Here is a 23704-nt window from a genome sequence, read left to right as displayed (position 1 = left end):
GAAAAACAGGGAAGAGTGGAAGACTTCTGTGCCATTTTAAAGTGTCCTAAATGAAATTGTAGGGAGACAACTGTTAAACCAGTATCTGGAAGAGCCTAGTATTTGTGCATAGCCAAGAGTGTAAAGCAATTCTGGAAATAATGACCAATGACAAAGTGTTACCCTCTTTTTTTTTTTTTTTTTTTTGGTGTCTTTCAGCAAAAAGAAGAATACTCCAAGAGCAGTCAAGAGTCAAGTTAGGATGGACATGTTCTTCAGCTGGAACATGGCAGCAGTTCAACAGCAGTTACACAACAGGAAAGGGTGTGCAGGCTGCTGCAAGTCCCTATGTTAAGATCTGGTATCTGAAAGAGCACAGTAGAGAGAAAAAGGGTTGATTCCACAGCTTCAAACTCACAAGTTGAAGAGAGGGCTCATCTAATACTGAAACAGGAAATTGATTTGATTTTAGATACTGGGGAAGATAATCACAATATGCAGAACTTAAAAGTGCTAGTCAGGACACTGAAAATCTCCCAAGTAGCTCAAGTTCAGCAAACTCCAAGACTCCAGTTATGGCAAGCTCCCTTTTGGAAGGCACACATGCAGTGGGGAGAACTTGGTAAACAAGGGAAACAAAAGTTCTGCAGCTGTTAGCTACACATGGATATATCTCTTAAAGTGAGATGGCCTGACATGACTACTGCAGATCATAAGGCTGTAGGCAGACTGCATTTCTCTTGAAAGGATGTATGCCACTACCCAGTTGAGAGCCACCCAAACTGCTTCAGTTTTTGTCAAATACTGTTAGTTCCTGGAACAAAAGCTTTTCTTGTTCCACCTAACTCCTGCAGAGCCAGCTGGCTGATGGCAGCTGTGCACTGAAGATAAGCCTTCCCCATCCCTGGATTGCTGGATAATGGCACACAAGGATGACTCGGATGGACTCCAGGGTTGAGCTTAAATCCTTTGGTTGCCCCTGTTCTGGCTTTAATATACACAGTGGGTGCCCTGAGGACTTTGATGTAGAACAAGAAACACTTGGAGTGCATGTATAGATGTACTTTGTTTATGCACTGCCCTGTTCAGCACAAAGCTTGATAAAACCCCATATTGCATAAAGCAGGTGGACGTATCACACTGAGGTTATGCTTGGTGCAGACCTGACTCAGTTGCCACTAATCCCAGGAAGGTCTATTTTTGTTGTGGCGTGGTAAACCTGAGTTGGTAACTGATACAGTTCAGCTGATGGGCTTGTCTGTGCCAGGAGGGCCGTCCATGAGCTGACAAATATTCAAGCATGGTACTAGCTTTTACTTCTTTCAACATAAAAAAATAACAATAGGAGGGGAGGGAGCAGAAGATTTTTAAGGGCCACATAAATTCTACTGAAATTAAAAGCAGATACTAAGAAATTTTAATATGTACTGCTATTAAAAGCTATATATCTTCATTGAAAAAATACATTTGGGAAATTATCTCCTTTGATGAGGGCAGTATAAACCTTTGGTTATGGCAAGTGTCCAACACTCTTCCTTGACTTTTTTTGTGAGGTTGTAGGGGAAGAGTGTTGTATGAAGGGAGAATGAAAGCCATAGCCAGAGGTTAATATTTAATTTTAGCAACTATTTTTATGTGAAGTGATAGGCCATTAATAATTTTCAAAGGAAGTCCCACACCTAAATTGATACACTGGAATCGCCTATTGTGTGTTAAAGTGTCTTTGGGTTCTTCAGCTACTTGAGTGCAGTGGTCCAAAATTACACGTTGCTTCCTATAAGATTCAGCTTAAAATACAAGCTTGGGTAGTGTGAGTACCTAAACCAACAGTACTGCAGTCAGAGCATTCCTTAGCACATACTGTTTCCTTTTGAGTAAGGCTGCACTGTGAAAAAGCATGCAGCTCCTAGGACAGTATCATTTGATTGTGTTGCCCGTGTCACAGTTCCCTGGGTTTGCTTTCTTCCTTGTCCTGGACTCTAGCCAAACTTCTAGTATTTCTGTATGTTACCACTGGTTGACTTATTTTGGGGTGGGGTTTTTTTGCTGTTTCTTTGCAAATGCCTCTGCCTGGAAAACTGGCATCGACAGTAAGTATCTCAGGTTCCTGGCCAAGTTTCCACTCACATGGTTTCACTTGCTTCATCCTGTCAAGTTATTTACATGTGGTGTCCCAAGGATGTAATTTAGTGGCTTGCTTGTGAGGAGCTAACCTTCACGTCTTGGCTGCAGTCCACGTAGGTTACACAAACCTGCTTCCTCATGAATTCAGTGGGTACTCTTGCAGCCCTTGGTTTCCTTTATGAAAAAGATAATGTCACACTGCTCTTGCAGAGATTTAAAGATGGTCACACTAGCACTTCTCACTTTACCTGCCGAGTTGCGTGACCCAGAATGATTCCTGAACCTTGTTCTGCATGCACAACACTTAGGGCTCACAAGGTGAGAAGGATATGTTCTTCATGTTTTAATAGGTCTGATGTTCCACAACACAGGAAAGATAACACAGAGATGTGTAGTTGATGACTTAAGCAACCTTGCTCAAGGTAGTCTTAACCCTCATGTTCAGGTTTCATGTGTATCGCCATTGTTTTGTTTCTAGTAGAGCCTCTGGGCATGCATTCCCACGTGGTGTAATTACTTGAATTCCCTGCTTTTGAGCTCTTGAAAAATGCAGTTGCATGAAGCAGAGGCAGTGGTGGCCTTGGTAGTTTGAGGAGTTGGGTGCTACCTTCTGCCCTTGTCTTCCCATGCCTCAGCACACCGTTCCCTTTCACGGCAATGCAACTACCTGGAGCGGTGTACATAGCTATCAGGGTGTTAACATGTTAGCACACACTTCCTGCTCTGGGTATGCTTTTCTGTGGGTCATCGTAGATGTTTGGAGGAGGAGGTCTGTATTTTGGTGGCTTTCTAGAACTTGAATTAGGTTTGTGAACTGATCTAGAGCGTTTTCACCGTGGCACAAAAAACAGGTGGCTGGGTGCATGCAAGAAGTCCAAAGTTGTCACCTTGTTATTGAAGTCTCTGACTCGTTGAATCCTGCATCTAATGATGCTGTTAATTTTGTAGGGGAGGAGAGCAGCAGTATCCCTTGTGCACATGGGTGGTTTTGTTAACCCTGTTTTTCTGTGTTAGGTCTCATGACACAGTGTTTTTGTGGTTTTGCTGTGTTTAGCCTTCTGACCAGGCAGCAGCAGCTCAAGTGACCCTGCTGTCTATAAGCAGCTGTAGAGATTGTTCAACATACTCCAGAAAAATCCTTGTGCAAACAGAGCTGGAGTAAGATGTGGAACAGTTTTCTCCTAAGTTTGGGGGGTTTTTTTATTGCTGGGACTACCAATATGTTTTCCGTAGATGGAACTAACTCTTACATATCAGGAGTTGTATATTACCCCTGCACACATAGCCAAATACAGTTTTACATTTAATGGCAGAGTAGGTCAGCAAAAGAGAGAATTAGGTACTAAAATGTTTCACACATGACAGGTGAAAAATTTATCCCTATTGTCATTTTTGTAGTGCTCCTCCTCTCAGTGAAGGCTGCTCTGCTGTGAACTCTTACTATGTAATTATGATTTCCTTTATCCATTCTGATAATGGTGAATGTTGCCCTCTGATGAGGACAAGGAGGTGGCAGCTGTTTCAGAGAGACCTGCAGTAGCTTCACTGTACATGCTGTGCCTCAGTGGATATCAGCTAAGAGAATAATTGCATCCCCCATGCGTTAGATTGTTGCTGCTGTTAACCTTTCTGGAGAAACGAGCATGAACTAGGGGCAGGTGCAATCCTCAGATGAGTCAGTGGTCACGTGGGTGCTGTGTGTCACCAGGGATGACAGGCAGTCACACTTTAGTAACTCACGGCAGTGAGGTGCATTTGGCCTCCTGAAAATTCTTGCACACTGAAAGCTCATCTCCAGGGTACATTGTGACTGGAGAAACTGCTGTAGCAGTGCTACCTCCTAGAAACAAGGGGATGATGAAATGGAGTTTCTTTTAGTAGGTCCAATGAGAATAAATGAATGTTGTTCATTATAAATATTGATACAATAATTCATAAGTATTTTTAGAGTGTAAATTATTTTTAAGTACATATGTGGACATCTAGGCATAAATGTATGTATATAAAATGTATGTCAATACATTTGTATACATTGTTTTATATATTATTTATAATTTAACACTTTTTAAAATACAAATTAGTAAGTTGGGAGAATGATGGATAAGGAGAGGAGCTTAATGTTGTTGACAAACTCATGGGATAGAGAAGCTATTCCCTCTTGAGAACACATTGAACACAAACGTCTGGCCCACAACAAATCCAGTTGGCAGGAATTGTTTTGTTAAAACGTCTGCTCACGTCTGTCTTTTAAACTCTTATCCTTGAGAGAGTGGATTAACCTTGTCGTGAGTACTGAGGCATGTGACATGCTTGGCCATGAAAGCAAGGATGTGATGGGTGTCTCACAAGTTTCTGTCAACACTTGAGTGATGTGGCTCTCTGGGATGGGGTGGCATTGCTGTCATTCATTCTGAGTGGCATCGCAGCCTCATTCGCATGGGTTTTATAGTACCTCAGATATCCCAGCTTTTTGCTGTAGTTAGTTCTCTGTTACCTGAAGTTAAATTTAGGTACAAATCACATCAGCCAAGATCCTGCTTTTGGAATATGTCTGCCTCACTCATTCTCTCCGATATGACTGGCTCTGCTTCTTGGGTGTTGTTGATTTACCAGCTTATTTCTCCCAAAGGAAACATGCAACCTGAACTTTCCCTGTGCTCTGGCAGTGCTTATGTGTGCAGCCTCCAGGTAATGTTCACCTCCATGGATGTAAGGGAAAGGATATCCCAGTATTTCCTGAATTTACTGCTCAGCAGTCAGTGACATAGCAGGAAAAACAAAGCATTATTTTGCTCATGTCTACCATCCACAAATGGCATTTGGTTTTCATCACCATTTTGTTTCTAGCTAATGTGTCTGCCAACACACAGGTTTTCCAAACTCCCTTGTTTTGTAGTTTTTTGGGGGTTTGTTTTGTTTTGTTTTTTGTTTGGGTTGGTTTGTTCTGTTTGTTTGTTTTTGTTTTTTGTGGTTTTTTGTTTTTGTTTGTTTGTTGGTTGGGTTGGGTTGGGTTGGGTTGGTTTTTTTTTTTTTTTTGTTTCATTTTTGGTGTTTTTTGTTTTTTTTGTTTTTTGGGTTTTTTTTTTCCCCCTACCATTTCCTTGTCACCCATACATAGTACATTGCACTCAGTTCAGCATGTGAGAAACTCTAGGATAATTCCATATAGTAATAATTGGTTAGCTGTGGGGAGATGGTGATTCTGGTGACTGCAGAATTCCACCTATGGTATCTCATCACTATAAAGAAAAAAGTACACTGGGAGGAAAGAGCTCTCCTTGAATCTAGGTGTGGAAACAGATGTAATAACACTTTAAAAGCAGACAAAATGTGTTCTTCATATGCCAAGTTTCATATATCTAACATTTGCATTTTAAAATTTTGAAGTTGTACCTTCTATTTCCTAAACTTATGACACCTCAGTAAAAACAGATCTCTGTAGCCAGTTCCTTCACATAGTTCCAATACAGAAGTAGTGTTCTGCAGATGCCCAGGGAAGATGCAGACCCACGGTATTGCTGGGAACCAGCCTGTCACAGCTGAAACACAATAGTGCAAAAACCCGTCAGCCGGCTAAGCAAACCCAGCCCAGTACCTCTGTAGGGTTCCCCTAATTTTAGCACATTCATAATTGCAGTCAACTATTGTTCTCTCTTTAGTAAAGATTATATTGGAATCCATCTGTAGATAAAGAACTTCTTGATACCGTTTTAACTATTCACCCATTTTCATATGGCCTGGTTTTCACGTCAGGCAGGTATGTTCACATGTCTGAGTCCAAAATGCAAGGTGGCTTTGTGTTATTTCTTTAGAAAACAGTAAAAGTCATAAAAGAAGCCTTGGTTTTCAAAGCAGAAACATTGGATTTGTATTTTATTTTAAATAAAATGAATGCATGCAGGTGGTTGTGTAAGTCAGTGCAGGGTTTGTTCAGGCAGGGTTTGTGGTTTCCTAGCCCACCTGTTTTGCCTGCAGAGCAGCAAAGAGAGCACGGTTTGTGTTAGCAATCATAAATCCTGTTCCTGTCTTCTCTCCTGGCAGACTGCTAGCGACGCGGCTGTAAGGTGAAACCCGGGCTGGATGCAGCCGTAAGGGAGGGAGGGAATGGCAGAGCTTCCCCTTGCAGAGCCCGAGGCACCGTGTGACGAGAGCGGGCGTCTCTCGGTCCCTCCGCCTCCCAGCCGTCCTGGGGTCACGCTGCTCGATCTTTAGGGTAGCCGAACACTACGTGGTGCTGCGAAGTGCGATCAGGGGCGTTGATCTGCGCTGGCTCTGAAAGCGGAGATGCTGCTGTAGCTGCCTTAGCTGCTGGCCCGCTGTAGCGGTGGGTGTCCGCCAGCAGAGGGTGGCTCCGCGACCGCTTACCTATTGCTGTAATGTTTAAACACTACGGCCTGAATAGTGAGCGTGACGGCCTCGGTGCTCCCTTTGGTGCCGAATACTCCATCTTTAGTTAGTAATTACAAAAAAGAAGTACCTAGCAAAGATTTTTGTTTCAGCTTTCCCTCGCTGATTTGTTTTGGATTTTTCTACCTCTTCCAGGTAAGAATAACGAAATATAGATAAATTTAGAAAGACAGGTTTGAAATAATGTTGGTGTTGATTGGGAACTACTTCTGCCTAGGACCAAGGTATTTGAAATAAATAATTGCATAATTTGAAATAAATACTTGTCGGTGCTCTAGCATTTCTTAGAGATTGAAACGTAAGACACTAGTAGTGAATGGAAATAATTTCCCTGAACTTCAGATACCTAACAGATGTCCTGTGTGTGCCTGGGCTTTCCTTGCACTCTGTGGCGAGCACACATCCCAAGATTAATTTCAGCACCTTTTACCCTAATTCAAGATCTCAGTTTAGAGAACACAAGCTGGCAGGAGCCTGAGCCCAAACACCTCTTGTGCACGTATAATTACTCTCACGTGGAGTCCCACTATGTGCGACAGTTAACGACCAGATAGTTAATTACGTGAGTCGTTTATGTAGGAATGGGCTCAATTCTTGTGTCTGTGTTGCAGGGATACTTAATTTGTCTATTGAGATGTTTGTTCCTTTCCGTTGACCACAGAGGAAGCAGAGGTTAGACTAGCTCAAAGTTAAGGTATCTGACCTCCACATCTAGCTGCGATACAGCTCAGTCACAGTGCCTGCAGGTGGCTGCTGCTAACAGGTAATACTCTGCTTCATCTTTGAAGGTCTGCACACACTTAGTAGATTTTTAGGGTCTGATTTCACATCTAAGGAAATAAAGGAAACTTAAACTCATGTAATTAGTAGACAGTCATTAAATTTTCTGAAATCAGTGGAATTTCACATGAGACCATGTGTGCATGAATAAGTAGTTCAGGCTGTTGTTGACTGGGGACGTGTTGAGAAGCTTTACAAAATAAAAGGTAGTAGTAAATAATGATGGAAAATGTTTCATGTTCTCATATATAGTGATTTATATTCTGAATTAGATGTGTTCAGAATTAAGTCGTTTTAAAAGGTTTGAACTAAAATTCAAACATTTCTGTTCTTGATTTCAGTTTATTTACCACTCAGAAATGATTTTCAAAGTGGAATTCCTATCTAAAGTTCTTTAATTAAAAAACCCAAACACCTGAGTACCTGCAGTTTTGAACTATTGCAGAAGTATAGCATAGATGCAGCCTTCGTGTTCAGTAGCATAGGTAAAACTCCTCTGCAGAAGTAGAGCAACTTTGGGACCAACTGAAGCAAAAAATTGAAAAGGCATCTTCACAAAGGCTACAAAGAGTAGATGACCTCTGGCTTTCTCTTCCACAAAAGACAGGCACTACCAAACATGAAGAGGATTCTCTTCCTCCTCATCGGCAGGTATCAAGCCTTTTGAACCTGCTTCCAAAACCGTGTCCATGGTGCAATAAGTGTGTTTGATGTATGTAAACACAGAGACATGCCACAACAATGATTAAGGGATTAGAGGAAAAGAGTCAGGAGAGAAGGTTATTGCAGACACAAGGGTGTATTCATGACAGCAGCATATACTGTGGTTCTTCTGGAAGTTTCCAGTTTACACCAGACTATACAGAGACTATACAGAGCTTTCTGCAGGATTTAAGTGTGCCCAGCACTTGTGCTCTGCTTGAGGTTAATAAGATGGAAAATCCTGTGTGTGATTCCTTGCTCTAATGACCTGTTTGCATGCAGATGGGTTTCAAGTTATGGAAATGACCCATGACTTACGAAATAGCCTCTTCCTGTTTGCAATGATGCAGTCAATATTGAGTCATCTCTAACCCTTGAGCCTTCCCTGTACAAGCTCTTTATTGTTTACTATCTGTCCCCTGGGATTTGGATTGATGATACTGGACAACTTTTCATTTGAACTGGTTCCAGTTTTCCCAGTTTTGGATGAATTACTGCTCTTTTCTAGGGAAAAGGTTTGATCCACATCACTGCTGATTTGAATTATAATAACTTTATGAAAAATTACCTGTGTATAGTTAGGCTTAATGAAATCTTGATTTGGGGGATTAATTACTTGTATTTATTGTATGTACCTAACTGTCCTCCCACAGAGTAATGAGTCCAGGGGTCCACAAAGTTCTGGATTCAGATGGAAAGTACATACTGTAATGCTCCACCAGATTATATTTCACTGCCTTTTGGAGAGAGGCCCTAATGCCAGTGAAATCTCAGCAATATGACATCTGACCCTTCAAGGGATGGAATAGAGTAGGTGCCTGAAAACATAACACAGAATCTTTTGTGAGGTATTTTGTTGGGTATTTTATCCTTTCTCAACAGCATATAGCAAAGGCTTAGGCAGAGCAGGTTGGTTGGCCTTAGCTTACTGTGGTTAAGTTTAGTTTAACTTTGACATAACATCTTGGCTGAAGAGCTGCATTTCTAGTGGCTGTGCAGACTGTTGGGTGTGCTGGAGATTGCAGAGCGATGTTATTGTTGTTAATTCATTTCTGCCAGAGAGACATTCCTGTTCATCTCTGGAACAGTGTAATAAGTCACTTATTGGTCCTGCCCATCGCTGGATCCAGAGTGAACTCAAGCATAATGTGCATGCCAGTCCGTGCCTTCCTAGAAGCAGCTCATATTAGCTGTTAGCCTACAAAGAAGGAGGAAAGAAGGTGGAACAAGCCTAATTACATCAGTGGGGTAAAAGAGCCAACAGTTTTCCAGGTTTGAAATGCAATGCCTTTAGATACTGACAACTGACAGGTGCTTCATCAAGGCACAGAATTTTGCAAAGTCTTTGACAAGTTAAGTACAGACGCAACATGAGGCATTTTCTTGTGGAACATTTTAATGGCAATTCTTGGTTTTCCCAGTGGGATCTTACTGTCTTAGAGCAGAGATTTGTCACCAGTTAATTGATTTGTCTGAACTTTCTGCCAAAATCAACAAGGAAGGAATTGACAGGATGGACTTTAGAAACAGGGAAGTTGTGACATGTTTGAAGAGAAAGCATGCTCAGAGGAGGGTCTACTTCTCTTCCAAAAAAGCAGTTTCCTATCAGCAAAACAAGCTCTGCTCTTTCCTGCACCTATCTTGTCTGTGCCTTGCAGCAATGCCACGGAGATGCTTCATCTTGTGAGAAGCCAAGGGAGAGATTTACTAAAGAGCAAACTTGCACATGCTATTGCAACTCCAGTCATTCTAGTTGAGCTAAGGCAAGCATTAAAGCAAGCTGAGACTGTAAGGATTAGAAGTCTTTGCAGTTATTACAGGATCTGTTTTTCTACTGACATGCTGCAGCTTCTACGACAAAGGAAAGAAGTACATATTAGTACAACAGTACAGAAAAATACCACCCTGCTGCCTGCTCATGGGTGACGTGGAGCAGACATGTCAATCTCCTGAGAGAAATCAACAGTGCAAAACATGGGTAGTTGAAAACTGCCATTTTTTAATACTGAAAGATCAAACTTCAGCAGCGGAGAATGTGAGGCAGTGCCCAGAGCAGTTTTTATCATTCAGAAATGTAACTAAATACAAGAGTGTTTAGTTAGATTTCTGAATGATAGCCAGGAGTTTGAGAACTAACTTAAAACACAGATGATGCCACTTCTCTCTCCATTCTTTTCCTCACCCTTCCCTGAAACACTACAACCAAAACCAACAGCACACCATGTCTTCCCAAGCCTCAGTATTCACTCACACATAAAGAAGAACATGCGAAGCTTTTTAAAATCCCCTTGACAACTGGCACAAGAAAACTGTTTAGCTATGAGTGGAATGTCCTCTTACAAAATGCCAAAAGCCTTGTATTTTTAGGCCAAAAGTTAACAAGTTGAACTGTGAGCTCTTATTACTTCTTCTCTTCCTCCACAGTAAGGATCTGGAGTGCTTTAAAAATGATGAGAGCATGAGAGTGATTGACAAGAAAAGCAGGAATGTAAGGACATACTGTGCTGAAGAAATTTTAATTATTTTTGTAAAACAAAATTGATACTGATGGAGGTCCTGCATTTGCAATTTGAGCCAGGAGCCAGGGCTGTTTTCTCAACCACGACCCTTACATTCTGCCTTGTACCCTTAAGTAGGATCACCTAATTTGGTAAAATCCCAGAGTAACTTTAAGGAGTGAGATCCTAAGAAATTAAACAGCTGCTTGAACCATTCATGTTTTAACTTTTTCTCAGTGAAAGCATGTCTTAACTTTAGTGTGTGCAGTGCACGTGTGCGGCGCTTTCCATCATTTTTATTACTGGATGTATGCAGTGATGGATCTCCAAGCATGGGAGATGGGTTTGGTTCCAGTTCAGTGTGGGCACATGACCACCTTGCCATTGAATTAAATATCTCTGGTATAGAGTTAATAGGAGTTTTTTAACAGTAGGTAGCTGGTATTTAATCTGACCTGAAGTGACAATGGCACAGAGAGAGCAGTAGTTGTAATCACATTAAGTGTGTCAGTGAGAAATCAGCAAAATTTTAGAGAAATTTTAACCAACAGCATGAGTGAAAGCTGGATCTGCACCTTGGGTAGCAGGTTATGGTATATCTGGTCCGAAGTCAAAGGGTTGGCATAACGTTGGATTTATTGTATCATTAAGCCATGGCCAGAGAGGAGGAGGCTGAACCCTGTCTCTGACAGTTGCTAAAAATGGAAAACACTGCCACTGCTATGTTCTTCTCAGTGAAAAAGCCAGTGCTGTGTGGAAACTGCTGTTGGAGATGATTCAACCATCATCTGTCTGCATGTTAAATCTTCAAAATACTCTGTAACTGCATAGAGATGGGAAAAACAATGTGAAACTGCTAACGTGTAAAAGCAGGAAGATTTAAAGATGTGTCACAAGCATTTGTATAACTGCACTTGTTGAACTGAGCTTGGGTACAGTTCTTGTCTGCTTGGATCATTTAACTGGCCAAAGACCAAAATATACCCTTAATATTCCACAGACACCTATGCCCAGTAATGACAGGGTCCTCCAGTGACACGTTAACTGTGTTAAAATATTAGCTAAATAGTAGCTGGGTTTTTCTGGTCAAAAGAAAACTAGACCTTAATTATATTCCAAGATAAGTTTTAAAAAAAATTACTTTTTTCATTATGTGACCTGGTTATCTGCTGTGGTATCTTGGTGACTGGATAAACTGGATCTGCTAATTTATTGACTTAACTGAAAACACAGCCTAAATTATCTAAAATATGGATCATTGCTTTGTTTTCATCCGTCTGTTGAAATTTTAAGTAAATTGGGTAAATGTGCTTTGTGAGGTTCACGCATACATGGGATGTGAGATGTGTTTACTTCATCAGCTCTCAAGCTGGGTCACAGTCAGTGAGGGCACAGCTCTGGGGTGAAATCACCAGCCTCTTGCACCCATCTCCATAGTCACTACCTACACATCCATCCCTTCCATTAACAGGCTCTACATCCCTAATAAAGTGACCACAAGAGATACCTATCTTGCAATACTGACAATGCAGTTGTTCATATAGAGTATAAACATGCTTATACACTCTGGATGCTCTAGCATGCCTTCACTTACCCACATAAATCAACACAACACACAAAATTGCCAAAAGCCTTCACCTCTAAGGAACACCTCCCGGGACACACAGCTGCCATGGAACAGGACAAAGCAGGCAATCACAGAGCATTGAAACTGACTGCCGGGGCAAAGCAGCCACAGCCTTGGGCCTCCTGCAGCTTGCAGGGGACTACCTGCTCTCTTCGTGTTCACTATCGACTGTGTTCCCTGGAACACGGTGTCTAACAAAATATACACTCTGTTGTTTGGGCACCAGGGAAGATGCTGCCTCTGTCTTGGATGCTGCAGCTGCGGTTGGAACCCTGGAAAGGAGACGAGATGCTTTTCTTTGGTGCAGTTAAGCATGATCGGTTGAGTGAACTACCTTAAGGATAGGATGGACAGAGAGAAGTGTTTGGAAGAAAGAAGTGAAATTAACAAGGAGTTAATTTAAAATTTTTCTGTTTCTGTTCTGCCTGTCTTTAAGAGTTCTCTGTTGTTGTTGGGGTTTTTAAAAAAGTATTCCTTTATGTTTCATAAAATCTCATTTCTGAAGTTAAGAGCTTTGTGTTTTGGTATGTCTGTTTCAAGGGAAAACTGGAGGTAGGTCCGCCTCGAAGTTCTGCTGACTCCACCAGAGTGCTAATATAATCATATATGTTTAGTACCTCCAAAATGAGGAGGTGCCTGCTTTAAGGTATGTTGCAGGATTATAATGTGAGTCCCTTAGTTAATTGCCAGAGATGCTGTTCCTCTGCCCTGTGCTTAGAGGATTTGTACTTAGTAGATTTGCATGCTTACATGACAGGAGCAGATTGCCGAACATAAAGATTTGAATGTAAACCCGTTGCTAAACTTTCACCTGGAAGAATCAAGTTGTTCTTCTGATCATTCTCAAGTACAGAAGGTGAGTACAGAGGTAAAGAGCAATAAAAGGGCAAGGCAAAAGAGAAGGACCCATAAAGCACCTCAGCAGAGCAATCCTGTTGGTCTGTGTCAATGAGTCTGTTTTGCCCTTTTAAATGCTTCTGCCTTTGCACCATGGGGCCCTTTATAACAGATGCAGAGCTTGAACAAAGTGTATTTGCAGCTCCTCTACCTATTTATGACCTGCTGCGTACACTTTGCAGGGTTTCACACAGTGTGAGCGAAACAAATTTGTGCCTGGTGGAGACAGAAAGGGGGAAAACTCAAAAGGAGAAGCCAAAATTTCTGCTGTCAGGAAGAAAATGGAGACAGAGAAAATCTAAGAAGATTTTATTTGAGCAACCTACTAATGTATCTGCTTGCTAATGAGTTCTGCTGTAAATCACCAGCTCATCAGTATGTATATATTCTGCTTATTTGCTCTATTTACTTGGTGACTGGATAATTCAGACCTGCAAATTTATTGACTTAACTGAAATTGCAGCCTAAATCGTATAAAATGTGGGGTAAATACATATATGAATTATTGTGGGTTGGTTTTATTATGGGGCTAGACTGTGTCTCATAGCACTGAAGAGGTTAATTCGACACAGAAACACATAACCTTTGTTAGGCCCTTTATCTTTGTCTACGTATGTTTAAAAATATTCTAAGCTACCCAAACATGGTGCTGTCACATATAAACCTGGCTCAAAGCAATAACTGGCTTTGATGAGGCCAGAAACCTGTCCCAATTCTACCTCACTTGGCACTTCTCCAAATGCTGCTTCTCATGGTATATCCCAAGGTACCAGCTGCTCCCAGTGCAAAGACAACAGTTTGTTAGTTCATTATGGATTGTTTATGATTGACAATATTTACTGTGTGAACATTTTGAACAAACACGGCACCGTAAATAAACTGGGATATTAGGCAGGTGTATGTTGCTACACCATGCAAATAAACTGTACCTGGAGCTTTTTTCCTGGTAGTAACTCAGGCAAACAGATTGCAAAAGCAGTTGGGAATTAGCCCAGGACTTTTATGAGGGTTGTGAAGAAGTACATTGTGAGTACTTCTGTAATCGTTGCATTTAGGTCAGCCGGTGAATTGCTTTACTGTAGAGTCTGTGGAGTCCTCAAAATGGCTGCACAGAGTTCGGCATTCACTGAGGGCCAGCCAAGGGCTTTGGGCATGGCCAGTATGGCAAGAAGTCATCGTGCTCATATCACTTTGTCTTTCAGACTTGGAGAATGGGCTGGCAGGCACAGATCTGCTGCAGGGCCCCTCCTTCAAGGCCATAATTTCTGTCCTCTCCATGTCCCCCACAGCAATGTGCCACCATTGCACCGATGCGATAGATGAGCATGGTCTACTCACACCTTTGCTGAAAGAAGTGCTGATTCACGTGGGCCTTGTGTGGGATCCCTTGGGCAGGGTCTGCAGAGATGCTGTGACTTAGCCCCATCCCACCCACTGCCAGCCACTTTCCACCTCCTCAAAACCTTTGCAGCACAGCCAAGGCAGCTTTCCTTTTCAGTATACTGAAGTGTTTACGCTGCTCACACAGGATGGTTTTTTCCAGGAACTGTGGCTGGTGGCATCTGTATGCAACTACAAAGCTCTGGGGATCCTCTGGAGAGGGATGCAGGCAGGGTAGTCCAGCTTAGAAGTCCTCAAGAGCAGCGTAAAATGTGTATAGTCATTATGTCCTTCTGTGTATTCTGACCCTGTACAAGATGAAGCTATCCGTCATATGCTTACTATTAAATGGACTGAGCAGGTTTCTCTTTAATTCTTTAATCTTCTTACAAGATACAAAATAGGCTTAAGTCAGAAACTGTTCCTTACTGTAAAGGGCTGAGGGGGGCGGTTGCTCTCTTGGCTGTATTGTGATGATGACAGCTGTCCCCCAGAAGGTTTGGGCTTGTCAAGCACTGAGACTACTCTCCCGAGCAGGTTTATGCCTCCTTGCATAAAGGGTTCCGTAACGATTCCTGGGAGATAATTGCACGCATAGCAAAGGAAGAGTCAGAGTGTAGTTAAACCTCCCAGCCCACACACAGTAACAGGAAAATCCTGTTTGAAGAATCGGGGAGAGCCTTTTCTGGATAACAGGAGATAATGTGCTGATAATACTGCTGCCCCCCCCCCCCGCCCCCATGTGGCTATCCCAGTAGCGGAATCCAGCCCACGGTGGTTTGATATTTTTCAGGGTCTGTCCAGGGTGGGAAGAGATTCTAGGAAGTGTTTCTGCAGTTGAGCTAGCAACAATTGTATTTTAATGAACACTTGGTTCATTAAAGTTTGGGGGTTCAAAGTTTGGTTCATTCAGAGTTTGGGGGCACTGCAAGAATAATCTGTTTTCTGATCCATGCACGGGTTTTCTTGTCCAGGCTGAAAATTAGAGAGAGATGTGTTAGCAGGGAGATGCATAACACTGCAAGCCATCCAGCATGGGAGTGGGAAAAGAGGGGGAGGCTGCCTGTTCTGTCTCCTGTCCAAGGTTCCGTAGGTGTTAGTGTTGCTGGAATCACAGCTGTGTTAAGTAAGAGTTAAAGCACCATCCCAAGAGGAGATTTGCTTTTCTCAAGAGAAACGCTGGAAACCTTCTGCAATACAATAGACACAAAAAGATTTTTCTCCACTATAAAAAGTTATCCTTGGGCTAACAGTGTAAGCTGAATCCCAAAACTGGTCGCCTTCAGGCAAATGGGAGATTTTTAGTCTAGAATCACAATAGTTCTTCCCAGAAAAACGCCCCGGGGAGCAGTATAAAATTCAATTCAATTAGAAGGTGCTTCCTTCTAATCTTAACGGAGAGCTAAAAAGAAAGACACCACCTACCTTATCTATTGATTTTAGGAAAACTACTTTGCACCTCACTGCCAAAGTGAGCATTTTGTGATGGACGCGGTTCTTTTGTTAAAAGAGAAATGGGAGCTTTGCTTTTAATTAGAAAACACCAACCAAACAAAAATTATACATTTTTTAGAATGTCTTGCAAATCTTTGCCAACATTTCAATATCTTCCTTTCTTTTTCACAATAGGTAATAAAGACAATAGCAATTGGCAGCATTGATTTATCTGAAAAAGTCTTATCAAGCCAATAGCAAACCTTGCATGGGTAAACAAATTCTTGGAAAGGAAAAAAGCACGGAAAATGTCCTCTTGAGCAGGGCTTTTGCCTCACATAACAGCCCCATAAGCAAAGCAGCTACAATCTCTAAAGGGGTGCAAAACTGGTTGTGTAACTGTTCTCAGAAAGTATTTATCAGTGATTCACTGTCAGAGCACAGTGATGTGCACCTGCAGGCATCCATCTCAGTCAGGTCTGCTTCCATAAAGACATAAGGGAATAGCTCTTCCTCTTTCAGAGCTTGTTTACATTGTCTTTTTTATTCCCAATTGATTTTCACGAGGTTAGTGCAAAGATCAGATGCTCCTCTGTTAGTCAAGTCCTCGCTCACTGTGAGCACGCAGTGGTACAGGCTGTAAATTCATTATATAAATCAATTCCAGCATTTCTAGTGGGTTACTGTAAGATGTGTAACTTCAATGCCATCAATAAGAAGTAGGATCCGATGGCTTTGGTTTTTGGAACTAGCAAATTAAAGACTAGCCACCTTCAGTTCTTTCAATTTGGAGCAGATAAAGAGTTACTTGTAAGCATTTGGAAAATAACAAGGAGAGGAGTAGCAACTACCATGGATTCATCAGGTATAAATTATGTCTAGTAGAAACTGCAATCAAATTTCTTTCTATAATAGACTAACGAGACTCGTAAATAAGCAAAAAGTTGTAGATATCATCAGATATGTGGACTTCAGTGAGATTTTTGTCATTGTGCGTGTTCATAAACAAACTAACCGACATCCGAACAGGCCCAGTACAAATCTGGTTTCATATAGTTGCAGCACAGAAAGGTGGCTACAGGGGTCTATCCAAGTGCTTTCAATGTTTCACTAACAGTGCAGATGATGGAATAAAAAATACATGTCTGAAGTTTACCAATAGTGCAGAACTGGGAAGGCCACAGTTACAATGATGGATGGGATTCAATTTCAAAACAAACTTGACAACCAGATCAACGTTTTCAGGACTGCAACTCAATGGGGATCAGCGCAGAGTCTGACACTAAGGCATGAACAGACACACATGCTGAGCAGGAGCTGGTGAGCAGCTGGTTTCTCTAACAGGATCTGTGAAGTAAAAAGAAATCACAGCACACCTTCCATCACCTGCCATACTTTGCAAGTGTTGTCTCTGGCAGGAATATCAGTCACATGAATATGACTGGATTAGGTCTTTCCTCTCATGTGGATCTCACTGTTTGGAGTTGAAACCACAACCAGAAATCTATAACTTTCCAGTCTCCTTATTCCACCGAGTTGGCAGACTAGGAATATTTCTAAAAAGGGACTCAGGAAAATCAGATGCATTCTCCCATACCAACTTCAAATATTTATTAAGCTGGTGCAATGCACAGAAGCCTCAAAACCCCACCAGAATATCCCACACCAAGAAACAGCTGTGATGACAAAAACAGGGGAGGCAGGAGGGGCTGTAATTCCCATGGCAGCTCCCAGCACAATGATCTGGCACCTACAGGGCTCCTGCAGATGCAGGTGACCACTAAAGACATGTGAAGTTGTTGTGGTTTGACCCTAGACAGCTCCTGCCCAGTGGGATGTGGGAGAGAATCGCAAGGGTAAAAGTGAGAAATTCTGTGGATTGGGATACAGTTAAATGGGTGAAGTAAAAGGCATGCACATAAGCAAAGCAAAACTAGGAATTCATTCCCCACTTCCCATGGGCAGGCAGGTGTTCAGCCATCCCCAAGACAGCAGGGCTCCATCACAAGTAATGGTGACTTGGGAAAACAAGCGTCATCACTCCAACATCCCCACTTCCTTCCTTTTCCTCCCAGCTCCATATGCTGAGCATGACACCTTATGGCCTGGAATATCCCGTGGGTCAGTTGGGGTCAGCTATCCTGACTATGTCCTCGTGCACCCCCAGCCCCATCACAGGTGGGATGGGGTGAGGAGCAGAAAAAGCCTTGGCTCTGTGTGACCACCACCAAGGGATAGTGAAACCAACCCTGTGTTATTAGCAGTGTTTCCAGCACACATCCAAAACACAGCCCCACACCAGCCACTGTGAGAAAAATCAACTCAACTCCTGCTGAAACCAGCACACACACCAGGACTTTTTATCAGACCACACTATAACACAAAAAAAAAAAAAAAAAAAAAAAAAAAAAAAAAAAAAAAGATAGCCTATGACTTGAGCGGAGGCTGGGGCTACCTGCAGCCACATTAAACACTAAAACAACCCAAATACTGTTTAACTACATGGAATTTACTCACAAAATTCTTGGGCGAATTCTTCCTGCAAAAGACGGACGAGACCTTGGCTCACCCAAACACTGCTATACACTCCATCTATCCAATACTCATTGACATTTATCCCATACTCCTTGACATCTATCCTGTATTTGCTGACATTCATCCCACATTAGTGGAAAATAGTTGTAAAAGGGGATGTTGTAGAAGAAGGAAGAGTTGAACTCTCAGAACTGGAAAGCAGAAGTGTGGTTGAGAAGGGTATGGATCAAATTCTGGACAGAAAGTTAGCACAGACAGAAGTCGGAGTGACAAGGGTTTATAACTTGTACAGAGGAAATCCTCTTGAATTCCTGTGTAGAAGCAGAATTTCAGTTCTCCAGCTTAATGCTAAGTTTTAATGAGCGCTTGCAGTGCCCTGCCTGAACAGAGCCTCAACACTGCAAGTCCCTCACCGCTACGGGTGCCCAGTGCTATCTGTGCCACGGCTGCTCATGGGCAGAGAGAGGCAGGCAGATCTGAAACACCAGGGAATCCTTTCCAGGTTAATTCCATGCTGTTACGTGACTGTGTGCTCTATCAGTGAGAAAGCCAGCTGCCTCCTTGGTGGCTGTGCTGCGCGAGGGATAGCTGGGGGAGTGTGATGCCAAGTGATAGGAGCAAGTTTAGTTAAACCAGGAGTCTTTCCCGTTATCTTTCTGAAAACCAGTTGACAGAAGCTTGCTGGGGTTGCCTTTCTCAAAAAAAAAAAAACCAACCTAAAAAAACCCAAAGTAGTCTCTGAAGCAAAATGTTTCCAAAATATAGTCTACTTCAGTAAATGTGCCTTGAACTCTCTAGATACTAGTTCCAGCTAATCACAGCTGCTTTCCTTGGAGCTGCCTGCCTGTTTGTAGGGAAGGCATGGAGAGCTGGCCAGCAGAAATGTGAATTATTTATGTTCTTGCTGAAAGCATGAGACTTGTCACTAGAGCCTTGCTTGATTGAATGGATCTGCAGAGACAGTTTCTGTAGCAACCCAGAACCTTGCCCAGCAAAATGTCACCCAGCTAACACAGAATGGTAATAAATATCTGTCTGGGTAGCTGAAGATGACACAGATGTGCCAGAGTAAAATGTATCTGGGCTTTGAGGCCTCCAGTCTCCCAAGACCCACCAAGACGTCATTTCAGAAGGTGAGCTGGTGGCATGTCAACTCAGGTACCAGTAACAATCAAGCTGTGACAACATGGGGTTTCCAAAAATTACATAAACTTTCCTGGGAAAGCAGCAAGTCTTTAGCACCAGGAACACAAGGAAAAAAAGGTGCTGGGGTCAGGCTTTTAGTGGTAGCCCACTTAGTTAAAGTCAGTGTAAATAAAGATGCGCTTCACAAGACTTACTGTCACATTTTTGGGTGCTATGTCCACACACGAAATACTGAGTTTGATAACACTGTGCAAAACATTTCAGAGATCTTTTATTTGCCATGATATTTAGTATAGATTGACGAAGACAGGAATACGTAGACTCAAGAGTTTCTTTCCTATCTATCCTGAGTCTTTGATCTTGGCTCATTGCTGTTTGAGTTCTGTCTGCCTTCCTGTAAAGATAAACCTGTCACACTGAAAATGTTACAGAGATTACAAGCTGCCAGGACTATCTTGCAAAGTTTTGAAAGGCAATACAGGTTGGTACATTTGTCTAGTCATACTAAACATATTTTTCAGTATGTCTGTATTTGAGTTTTTCCTAATTATCAACACAAATGATCTTTTACTAAATATTTTTATCATGTCTTAAGAGTTTCTGAGGCTATGAAACCCAAAACATATTAGAAAAGTTACAATACCCAGAATTTTGAAAGCAATGTTAGTAGATGGTTCCTTCATCATGCATCTCCAACTGAGGTGTACTCCCTGGAAAAGTAAACTGCAATTTTTTATGCTTCCACAGATCTGCAATTCCAGCATTTCCTGCATTTTGACCTCATGAACAAAACTAGGCTCCGGATTCAGAACAACCCAGATGGCTTAGCCCTAAACAGGAGATAATCCAATTATAAAAAGCTTGTGGTTATTTGGACAGAGGTCACCAACGTACAGCTCTAAGGGAAAATAAAAGTGAGGGAAGCTGCCTGACACCTATGTAACCTGGACAAGGAGTAATCAGACTGGCAGACGACCGGGACTTGGTTTATAGTTAAAAGATTTGCTGGTTTAGCAATAGCAGGATGTAACAACACTCATCAATCAATATGGCTTTGCCGGCAAAACCCCACAGTTGTGATTTCAACAGCAAAACATCCTTTGCAGTCCTGGTATAAACAAGAGATAGTTATTAAAGCAATTTAAATTGGATCCTGTCTCTAGGAGGGTTTACCAGGTCTTCTACTGCAGCTACATCGGCAAATCTTCCAGTCAAGGCTGTTCCACACATCAGCTGCCGGAGAGTGCGAGGCTGATGACAGCGGAGCTGCTTTGGAAGCTTGAGGAGAGTATAAAGCTTTGCACCCTCACCCTCTGGGAGGCCCACCGAGAAACACAGCCTGCTTCCTTAAGAGAATCTTGGCTGGAGAACAAAGGACTTCAGCTCATACACGGAGGGGTAATTTGCATCTCATTAAACCAATATTTAAAAATCAACACTGCGTTTGTTTCTTCAGTGTTTGTGTTTTTCCTCTTCCAGACATGTCAAAAAGGATGCATTTTCAAATAGGATTTTTTTCCCTCACTTTTCCAGAATGAAAAGCAGCAAGAACATTTCCAGATGCCTAGAGATCCCTCCCCGCCACGGCCACCCAATCCTTGTTTAGATATAAAACAGTTTAAAGGAATTCTATAAAACTTCCTAAGAAAATTAATCTCAAAACATAAACACATCAACACAAGCATGACTATTCTCAACTATATGTTTTGGAATGTAATAAATTCTTGAAAAGTGTTTTACCTCGATATGTTTTATGTAGTACTATAATTTCACAGCTATCCAGCAAAACTTCCTTAATCATTGATTGCTGGTGATTCTCAAGTCATGTGTGCTGTATGTGGGTCTAGTTTAGAGGCTTTTTAACGGGTTTTATGCCAGCAAAATCTATAGCTGCATCTATAAAAAACCCTCAAATGACCCGAATATCCAAACTTTATCTGACAGCTATGTCAACTGTGATTAGAAGCAGTGGAATACAGCTGCACCAGAGGCATTTCTAGGTGATGCTTTCAGCAAAGCTATGCTTTGGATAGGAGGTTCAAGAACACGTGTTTGAGGCGTGCTTTTGTAGGAATAGAGAAACCCATGCTCTGCAGCACATTGCTGGTACCACCCAATTCCTGTATTAATAAAGATAAATAACATAAATTATAAACCATTCCGTAATAATGATCAACTTTTCATTAAAGAGCCTGAGAATAGACTCAGTGGGTATTCTTGTGCCACTCTGAACGAGCTGTTTCAGAAATCGCTTAGAGCACGGAGCGTTGCCACGACTCATCTGCACACGGGGGCCTCAGGATCAACTCCTCACTACCAACCTGGTGAGGTACCACTGGCTTCACATGAAGACTGGCAAAGGCAGACTTTATAATTATAAAAGGCAAACTAATATTACACTAAAACATGACATCTGCTCCGGCACGTTGGGTGCACTCAGCCCCAGGAAGACTCTTTGTTCTGGAGGCAGCAAACTGCCTCACCTCACATTAGACTCGGTCCTTTCATGATTAGTGAACAGCAAATCTGGTTTTGAGAGTGGCCTTGGACCACATGGTATCTTCATCAAGGCTGTTTTGTTTCTATTATTGGTTTTGCTCCTGTAATTAATAGGAACGAGTGTTCTAACTTACAAACACGGACTTTGGAGGAGGAGCTAGATTTCCCCACCCCCACATTTTTTCCCCTAGCAGCGGAACAGTGTGTTCTGTTTTTGCCAAATAAACTGGGTATACATTATGGCTTGATTCCCGGCACATAATTAATATTCTTCGTAGACAGTGTGTCTTCAAATAGCTGGCTAATATTTACTCTGAGAAAAGGTCTTCAGATCCCAGCTTTGGTCAGCCAGGGATGGAAACTTCAGTTTTATTTTCTTATCTTGTGGTGACACGCTGCAAAGGCGAAGTGGTGTGTTCAAAGTACAGCGTTTTGAGGCTTACAGGAACAAACATGAATGTGCAATTCAACAGGCAAATAGAAGATGCTGTTGCCATTTCCTGTTCCCTCCTTCTCTGTTTTTCATAAAGGGAATACAAACACGAACAGGGAAAGTAAAATTTTTAGCCAGATAAAACAAGCAGCAGTTCTTGTCAGAAATGTGCCAGGTTTATGCTTTTACTATCTATTTACTATATTTGCAGAATATATATATGTGTGTACGTACACGCATCTATAATTTGCACTTTAAACATAACCCCACATGACGTGTTTTATGCAGTGTACTTTAACGAAGCATTCACCCCTTGCCTGGTTACAAATGCTGACAGTTCTCCAGTTACCAAGGAATAATGAAGCATGGGGGGAAGGAACGGCTTCACCTGAAAATGCTTGGCAAGCAATCCCACTTCCAAGAGATACCTTTGGGCAAATCTCATGGCCAAAGAAAGGCAGGTTTTGTTACTTTTCTCTCGCCCCCCCTACAAGCTCTCTCCTGCGGCTCCTGGCTCCTCGTAGACCTGGAAACACGGGAGCGAGGGGCGACCGCTGAAAAGGATGGCATGAGAGGAAACAAGGTCAGGGGCGCTCGCCGGCGCGAACGAGTCACAGCATCACGGGACTGTCAGGGTTGGAAGGGACCTCCGGAGCCCACCCATTCCAACCCCCGCACCAAAGCAGGCTCATTTAGAGCAGGTGACACAGGAACGCCTCCAGGTGGGGGGTTGGGAATGTCTCCAGCGAGGGAGATTCCACAAACCTCCCAGGGCAGCCTAGCACCCTCAAAGTAACAAAAAGTTTCTCCTCATGCTGAGGTGGAAGTTCTTGTGGTTTTATTCACGGCCACGGCTCCTCGCCGACTCGCCTCCCTCGCAGCAAAGAACACCCGGCGCCCGGAGGAGAGGCCGCTCCCGCCGCGGGTGCGGGGGGGCTGTGGGGGGCGAGCCAGCGGCGGGAGGGGCGGGCCCGGAGGGAGGGGGGCTGCGCCGGGCACCAATCAGCGCTCGGGGCAGCGCGGGAAGGCGGGAGGAAGCGGCGGGGCGGGACGGGAGATGCGGCCAATGGCGACTCGGGACGCGCGTGCGAGAGCGGGACTTGGGCGCAGGAGCCCGTCAGCGGTGAGGAAGGGCGGTGCCAGCCAATCGGAGGTGGCCGTGGGGACGGGCGAGCCAATGGCGAGCCGCGCAGGCGGGGCGCCAGCCAATCAGGGCGCGTCCGGCGAACAAAAGGGGCTTTCCAAGGTGCCGGCCCCTTTCCT

At 42.9% G+C, this 23704-nt stretch overlaps 1 long non-coding RNA gene across 1 annotated transcript; it reads left to right on the top strand.

Annotated features, from left to right (window-relative positions):
• The first annotated feature begins 5170 nt into the window (after positions 1-5170).
• On the top strand, positions 5171-21198 carry LOC120749337 (uncharacterized). Its single transcript, XR_005699626.2, has 3 exons — positions 5171-6645; positions 13197-13389; positions 20257-21198. It is a non-coding gene; the product is annotated as an uncharacterized LOC120749337 (long non-coding RNA).
• Positions 21199-23704: the final 2506 nt, after the last annotated feature.

The sequence above is a fragment of the Hirundo rustica genome, chromosome 2 (genome assembly GCF_015227805.2).
Source record: "Hirundo rustica isolate bHirRus1 chromosome 2, bHirRus1.pri.v3, whole genome shotgun sequence".
NCBI classification, from domain to species: Eukaryota; Metazoa; Chordata; class Aves; order Passeriformes; family Hirundinidae; genus Hirundo; species Hirundo rustica.
Note: the sequence above shows the minus strand (reverse complement) of the source record. Positions and strands in the feature narration are given on the sequence as shown.